The sequence below is a fragment of the Lepisosteus platostomus genome, chromosome 13 (assembly GCF_059453375.1).
Source record: "Lepisosteus platostomus isolate fLepPlt1 chromosome 13, fLepPlt1.hap1, whole genome shotgun sequence".
Lineage (NCBI taxonomy): Eukaryota > Metazoa > Chordata > Actinopteri > Semionotiformes > Lepisosteidae > Lepisosteus > Lepisosteus platostomus.
The window spans coordinates 27,830,013-27,838,746 of NC_142623.1; the positions used below are offsets into that span (position 1 = coordinate 27,830,013).

Consider the following 8,734-nt stretch of genomic DNA (forward strand, 5'->3'; position numbering starts at 1 on the left):
CCCTGGCACAGCATTATGCCCAACAGATCCTGAGGAATGCCTGTGCCAACATTGAAGACCCATCTCATATCCCTCATCAGTCTTCTGAACATTTGAGGATCCGATAATTATTAATTGTGTTGTATAGGAAAGAGTCCATCCAATTCACACTATTTCTTTCATAATCATTTTATTACCCTTCTGCTATTTTTGTTTTTATATACAGTATATACGGTATGCTTTACATTACACCACTTGCTGCTTAAATTGCCGCCTTGGGCATTTTGAATCAAAGTGCATTCATATGCAATCATTTAGATTGACCGATTTTCATGTTTTAATAGATCCACTAGATGGCACATTGAAACCAATTATATAAGTAATAGTAGTTCTGCAATTGAAATATCAGAGCTTTTCCAGGCATGTTTTTGTGTTCAAAACTCAGTTTATAAAATCAATAGAAGAACTCAAGAATATTGAGAGTGGTAATAAGCAAACACTCACATCTGTGAACATGAAATATAGACGGGGAATTCGAATTTATCAAATCAGTCCTCTGGTATTTTATTCAAGTATCAGTCTGGGTTTCAAACCATTAGTTGACAAAATACAAATGCTAAAAAAAAGAAAATATCAGAGCAGAAATTAAGTAGTTTCTTTAGAAACTTTTTTTCCTTTTTTTTTTGAGAGATGAGCCCTCGCAAAATACACACATTTAATTAATCATGAACATAGAGAATAGATTTGTTTTGGTTGATTTTTTTTAAACGTGACCTCACTTATCTTGATCCCCATACAGAAATCTAACAACGATCTTCAGGGAGATAAATGAACACAATAGAGAAGCACGTTCATGGGAAGCGGTTTTGAAAGCGTGATCTGCCAGGGTGTGGTCAATTGAAAGTTTTTTTTCCCAGTTCAGCCTAATGAACAATCAAAGCAGAGCTGTGTGAGCCAGCCTGCCTTCCCAGGCTCATTTTGTGTGCCCCATGTTTCTCCTTGCTGTATTGAATATCATATTGTAATGTATATACTGTATTGTAAATGATACAGACCCCTTAAGACATTCAAGGTCCTCTATTGTGCAAAGTTCCTCTTGTTCCCCCTGTTCCTGTGTTTGTTACGCTGTTTTCCCTGGTGATTGTGTGTGCCTGTGGCCACTGTGGTGTCCCGTCTATAGACAGGTCCTTGAGCTCTAGGCAGCACCCAGGGTAGAGAGAGAGCATGCAAGCGAAGGGGCCCATAGCCAGCTGAATTTTTGGTTAATGGAGGACTGTGCCCTGCATAAACAGATTGACAACGTACAGAAAATGGCTAAGAAATGTTTCCCAGGCTCTCCTGGATATTCATTTATTCTTTTGTGATTCAATGAGTAGTTTCTCTAACACATCTTCTGACCTTTGTTTACTTCTGCAGCAGTTACAGTGGGTCTATGTGGAGCGGTTCCATACAGACATATTTTGACTAAGGTATTGCAGTCCACTTTCCTGGCATGACTAGTGTGCCCTCACAAATCAAAGGAACTCAAACATTCACTAAACAAAATGGTCATGAAAACAATGACTCTGAAAACCCTCCAGATATACAGCAGTATATCCGCAGTTGTTCCTTCAAGTGCAAGCAAGTCAAAGACAGAAGTCTGATGCTGATCACAAGTATATTCCCATAACTACAGCCATATCACCCTGCAACTCACAACTGACAACCCACTGAAGTTAAGCAGGTGTGAGCCTGGTCAGTACCTGGATGAGAGACCTCCTGGAGAAAAACTAAGGTTGTTGCTGGAAGAGGTGTTATTGGGGCCAGCAGGATTCTCACCCTGTGGTCTGTGTGGGTCCTAACACCTTTTTACAGTATAGCCGTCCTTCGGATGAGGTCCTGACTCTCTGTGGACATTAAAAATCCCAGGGCGTTTGATCAAAAGAATAAGAGTGTTAGCCTGTTGTTCTAGTCAAATTTCCCAGTGGCCTTTATCAATCATGGCCTCCCAATAATCCCCATCTATGAATTGGCTTCATCACTCTATTCTCCTCCCCACTGATAGCTGATGAGTGGTGAGCATACTGGTGTACAATGGCTGCTGTTGCATCATCCAGGTGGGGGCTACACATTGGTGGGGGTGGAGGGGAATCCCCATTGCCTGTAAAGTGCTTTGAGTGGAGTGTACAGTTAAGAACTATATAAATGTAAGGAAGAATAATATAATAATATTATATTGTTATATAAAAAACAACAACAATAATAATTCTTTTTTTAACTGATTTGCTGATTGAGGAGGTAGGTAAACATATTCTAAACAGATTTTTGGTTTGTTATTTTTTTCAATTTTCCTCACACAACCACAACTCATGGCTTCTTTTGGTGAGTGGCTTCTTGTTCAGCTCTTGCAAATCCACCTGTACTGAGATATCTGGGAATGGCTTTTCAGACTTGCTTATTTCACGGGCAGGATAGAATAATCATGTTCACAGCTCCCTATAATACAGTATGTGGACTTGGCATGAGTTCCAGTGCTTGCCATTTTTGCAGTGTCTATATTCTTTTCAGATGTCATATGAGCATGTTCTCATTTTTTCTTAATGAGGCCTGGTGCTTTTATTTGTCAGTCCTGTCATTTATGTCACTGTGCACTCACACCATTCAGCCTCAGCCCCTGCACTTTGTGCAGTCCAGACAATTTTAAAGAGTTAGCATGCCAAGCACTCCAGCTTTTAAGTTTTTACAACAATCCATTCAACAATCCATTCCATGCAGAAATGTTGTATTTGCTCTTTTGTTCAGCAGTCTGGTGGATGAGTAGCCGCTGGATCACCTTCACTGCAAGGGCTTTCGTGAAGTGTACCAGAAGGCAAAATACCAGGTCCCATCTCACACACAGCAACTTTGGTAGGATGAAAATTGGTACTCTTACATCTGAGTCCCCATCTTCAAGACACTTTCTCCTAACCTTGACCCATTTACACATCATTGGAGGTAACATGTAATGGAAATATATATTTTAGGTCCTTGCTGTGTCCTCTGTGTAGTCTGTGCTTTGTTTAAGGTCGATCGAGCTAGGAGAGAGAAACATTAAACAAAACTAAATTAAACAGGCACATAAAATGTATCTAAACATTTGGATAAAATATAAATAGTACTGAATAGTACTGTATGCAATAATTGTGATAACTAAAAGCTATATACAGTATTTATTGCACAGCCAATTTTAAGCAATGGTCTGTGTTGTGGACATACAGTAAGACTGTGGCAATTCTGTATTGGCAAGGGTTATTTTCTAAGGTATGTGTCCTGTCAAGTGAATATTAAACCACCCTGTCATATAAAGGAAGAGAAACTAACCTTAGGTTTGCAATCACTGGACAATTGATGTAATCTGTAGTCAGCAGATTGCTATCCGGAGCTCTTGGCTTTGTGACAATCCATGGTGCTTGTTTTTCCATGAAGGTCAGGCGGCTCCTTACTGATTTATTTCTTCCTTATCTAAAGCTCCAAGCATTCCAACTACCAATTTAAAAAGGATAACCCCCTTTTATACATATACCAATATTTTTTTTTCTTTTCTTCAAGGCGAAAAGATAACAGGTTCAAGGTCCAAAAGCAAAGATATCAATAGGGCCTTGTAGCTAGTAAACACAGATAAGTCTCCAGCAAGCAGAAAGGCTGTTTAAATCGTGATTTATGAAGGAGCTGTTAGCAAGTCAGGACTAATCAGCATTGGCTCTGCAATGATTTTTCATTTTTCGCTGAGAATAATGTCAAATCCAGTTATTCTGTAATAAGACCCATCCGTGTAACTGTCTTTCTGTCTGAAGTGTTGAGGCTTGTTGGTAAGGGGCATAACTAAAAAAGACAAGAGGTTGTGGCATAGGTACGCCTAACAATGTTGAAATACTGTGTTTTGTAAGACTGAAACCACACCCAAGTGATTTAAAGAATTTTTTCTTGTCACTCTCATTGTGTGATGTGAACCACACCACATTTCATTTGTTCAAATACCTCACAGACAGATGATCTGTAAATTAGGTTTTTCATTCACAAACTTCCTGACTCACATCTGCATTAGAAAAATGACGTCTTCGTTATTCAGAATAAAGCTCATATAGTTTAATGGGGAAACAGGGGGCTACTGTTGTCGTTTTATTTCAAGGAATCTTCAAGACTCTTAATAGTCTTAATCAGAGCTGCCATGATGTCACTGGGTTTGTGAAAGTCACAGATCTGTTTCCAAATTGCTAAGTATTGCTTGACCTTTCACAACAGCTGCAGAGTCACAGCAATTTTTCCTAAAAACTAGGAGGCAGCAGGAAACAAGATCTTACAAAAGCTGGTGCAAACATTTCATCATCCAAAATATATAGTAAGAGTGATGTGGTGACTTTAGGTGGTTTTTCTCAACAATGAGATGGCAGGTCAGGTCACCAAAAAAGAGTGTATGTTGCATCAGCTTCAATTGACTTCATTTGTTTCCATTTCTATAAATTGGGCAGCAGCCTGACTGTAAAATAACAAATCTGGACACTAGAATGACAGTGTAAGTCATTCCAGGAAACAGGAAACCATACATGACAAGTTATGACTGGGATGGAATTTGGATTAGGCTCTTGCATTGAAATGAATTTTATAAACGCAAAAGCAAAACTCTGGAGGTTACTGGGTGCCTTCTTGATCAAGCAGTATGACTGTTGCCACATTGGCAGTGTGGAGCAGTGGTTAGGTCTCTGGACTCCTAACCAAAGAGTGGTGGGGCTTCTGCTCTTGTTAGAGAAAATTGTTACAGTAAACCCAGTTATCTAAACATATACCAAAATTAGTATCTAAAGAAATAAGTGATTATAAATTGTGTTAGATAAATGCATTAAGAGTATTAATAATACCAGTTTGTGTTGTAACCTGCTGTCCAAGATACTTATTCCTAAGAGTTGCATATTAAGAACAAATTACTGTATTTCATTTATTTTTCTATGGGCATCATAACCCACGAATCATCAACTGCAACAGTGTGGAAAGATTGGGAAATGTGCTTTAGTTTTAACATGCAGCAGATTCAATTAATTGCAAAAGGTCATTTTTTCTTTTCAGAAGGCTTTATAATAAAAACCATATCCCTTCTTCTCTAGTCTCCGAAATAGGATGCTCCTTCTAATCCCTGCAGTTGTTTCTTAGTCATCATAACAGAAGCCTTACCTCCTTGGAATCTTGTATAATCAGTTTTCCACATCTAAAAAAAACTTGCGTCTTGAAGCAAAATACTGGGGAATGTTGTTTGGAGTTCTGGATAGTGTACAAAACGATGTTGGTAGGTGGATTTATAATTACCTTTTTTCCAGGGTTAGTATTCAGGATGTAATACTGTCAGAAGGATTACTTTCAGAGAGGGAATTCTTTGTGGGAGTTTATTTTTACTTTAAATATGAAATCATCATGTTCAACTTCTCTGCTTTTTATGAACTCACTTTTTAGAAACTCACACCTTACAATGCAAAGGCAATACATTTTTGGTTTCATTCAAAGCTTTAAGGACCCCCTTCCATGAAATAAGTTTTTTTTTTCAGTGTTAAAATTGACTTTGAAACTATACATGTAGGTTGTTTTGATGACTAACAAACACTTGGAATTTACTGTAAATTTGACAGGAAAATCTATATGAAAATATAGCAAAAATTCTAGAATTCAAATTATTACTTTGCATCTAACCGGTGTGGTGTGAGATGGCTGGTAGCACCTGGTTTGTTACAAGCAAATTAGAAGTTTTTGATAATTAATGCACTACACAAGTTTAAAGAAAACAAAAGTTGTCAAGCTCCAATTAAAAAAGGGAAGCTATTTGTGAAATAAAGGTTTGCAATGCCGCTAGGCCAGATTGAAATACCGAAGGGGAGATAAGCACCATTCATACCTACAGTAAGTAAGTTAATACTACATGCAAAATTACACCTGACAAGACACCTGCCACAATTATTACAAGTAAGTTCAATGCTCATGAGAAGGGACAAAAAAGCTATTTTCCTGAATTTCCCTCTGGGCAGATGTTCTCATGCTTGTGCACTCTATTAGAAAAATGGACCCCACTGCTTTTCAGGGTGCTTTCATCAGCTCTTAGTTATACTACAGAACAAAACCGAAATGAATCCTTTTTCCATGCATTAAGAGACTGGATACAGACAAGCAAGCACGTCTTGTTTTTTCCATTTATTTTGCAGCGGGGAGATGGAAAGGAAGCAAATTAAGTTTATTGATTTATTTTTTTTGGCAAATGCTTGAAAGCATGCTGGGCCCTTAGTGGTTCCAAAGACAACTGAGTTTTTATTTTGCTCTCCGTAGCATGACTAACACTCATTCAGTAAGGGGAACCAGGCAATGCAGGAGGGATGCTTTTTATTGTGGCAAGAGGGACTAATACTGTTGACAGATCAATATGTCTTTTAACAATACCATGCTTCAGCAGTGCTGAGAAAGCACATATGGGGCACATATTAAAAAAACAAAGACAAACTGAATCGAACACAGAATCAGTAATACTTAACACCAGTAGAAACAGGTGGAAGAGTTTCTTCTGCATTGCTTATTAGAAATCTCATACTGTATTCCAACAGCAAGAATGCAATTTAAGTTAAAGCACTTCAAGGGTATCAATCAAGATAAACCATTCATGTCTGTATCCCAGATTTGCTAATTCCCAGTTGTACACATCACATATCATGGAATCCAGCCAGCATATGGGAACAGATTCTTTGCTGACATGAAATAGCTGATGGATGTTCACTCTTTTCATTCAAACTATTTTAACAAGCACGTCTTTTGCTTAAATATTTCATCTCCTGGGCTCCTTTCCTGTGTCCCATTGGCTGACAGTGACTTCATGACTTCAAATTCGTATTATATAGATGCGGTTTTACTCAAGCAGTCCTTAGGAAAACCCACAACATCTGCGGATACCGGGCTGATTATGTCATATTAGCTGAACTATAATTAAACCGCCCATGTAATTTAGAGTAGCACACTCAATAAAATGTATCAGTGGTTCATAGTTTTGGAAAAACAATCCATGGGCCTTTTTTTGGCCCATGGACTCCTTTGAAGACAAAATGAAAGGGCAAAAAACACAAAACACTTCCCAAAATTGAAATAAAATTAGAGATCTATAGTTTTAAAATTAGGCAACCTGAAGGCGGAAAACTGTTGAATTTTCCCAAGTAAAATACTTCTCCTGAGATATTTTTTGGCAATCTCGATGTCTTAGCACTAAATTCTGAGAAATAACTACAGTAAATAGAGTGCTTTATTTTTGCACACTTTTAAGAAAAACGGGTTGGGGATTTTATTTTAAATAAAGAGTTGGCAGTAATTGGATCTTTAAAGTTTACGTCTGTCTCATAACCTTTCAAAAATAATATTTGTGAGCTCATCGCTGGCTGCTGGCGAATCCTATAATCTGGATAACTGCCAATTGAATGAGGTACTGACTATGATAACAGAAAGAAAATAACATCCAAACAACTCCAAACCCTGAACGAAAGTGACTGTTTCTGGTCTGGCTGGGCTTTAAGAGCGTCAGTATGCAGTGATGACTTTTTTTGTTAAAATTTAACATTTAAAATAAAAAAGAGCACTTTACAGAAAGCAGTATTGATAGTTCACAGCAGTGGTTACAGATCTATGGTGTTAACGTCTTTCATTAGGCCGTTTGTGGTTGCTAAGACACGAAAATAGTGTCATGTGAGCTGTAGAACAGAAAATGCACCACCCCTGCAATTCCATTTCTCATGGTCGAGGGATATCTCTGTTTATTCCCATTGGAATTCCCCTGATGTGGCTGTGTGCGGATCAGCTCATCTTCATGCCCCTTCTGAGTTTGTCCAACTTGTTCTATTAAAATTTATGCTGCATTGTTTTTCTTTTCATTTTATTTTATATATATATTCTTTTTTATAATATTTCCTTACTTCTTCTGTCACTCAAGGGAGTGTGCCAACCCCCCCAGTGGAGGATTTCATTAATATGATTGTAATGTAGTATTTTGAAGCCCTCTTTTGGATTTTTGGGGTATACTGTATCTTAATCAATCGAGGTAAATTACCATGCCTTCCAATTTATGCCAGTACAGGATTTGTGTACAGCCAGCTCTTTAACTGTTTCATCCATCCATCTTCTAACCACTTTATATCCAATACAGGGTCACAGGTGAGCTGGAACCTATCCAGGCAAGAAATGGTTGCAAGGTGAGATACACCCTGAGTGAGACGCCAGTCCATCGCAGGCTAGCCACACAGATGCACACTCACACCAGGGAAAATTTTCTCACTCTCAAATTCTCAAATTGAATCCCACTCAACCACTTGGAGAACACACAAACGCCATGCAGATAGCCCTCCAAATTTGGAAATGACCCCAGGGCCCCAGAGATGTGAGGCAGCAATGATACCCACTGCTCCAATGTGCCACCCCTTCAACTGTTTCATAAACATACTGTAACACATACGGCCTCCATTGCTTGCGAGAGCTGGCTTACCAGAGCGGTGACGTCTCCGCCCTCCCCTGTGAATAGCAGGGACCGCAGCCGCTGGGCTGATGGGAGATTTCCCTTTGGCTCAAGAGGCTGGGTCCCTATTGAGTGGTGCAAGAGGCCCGGGTTCGAGTCCCTGACGGTGGCGGGTCGACCTGATGCGGCAGAGGCAAGGGCGCCCACATGAACCCCGAAGCGTTACAGTATAGTACTTATTCATCCAATTGCATTAGTATAGAGGAGGTTAGCGGA

The 8,734-nt window shown here is 38.9% G+C and overlaps 1 long non-coding RNA gene across 1 annotated transcript; it reads right to left on the bottom strand.

Moving 5' to 3' along the window:
• Positions 1 to 518: 518 nt before the first annotated feature.
• LOC148650295 (uncharacterized) lies at positions 519 to 4,067 on the bottom strand. The gene is made up of 2 exons (XR_015926075.1): positions 3,319 to 4,067; positions 519 to 3,032 (listed from the first exon to the last, which is right to left on the bottom strand). It is a non-coding gene; the product is annotated as an uncharacterized LOC148650295 (long non-coding RNA).
• Positions 4,068 to 8,734: the final 4,667 nt, after the last annotated feature.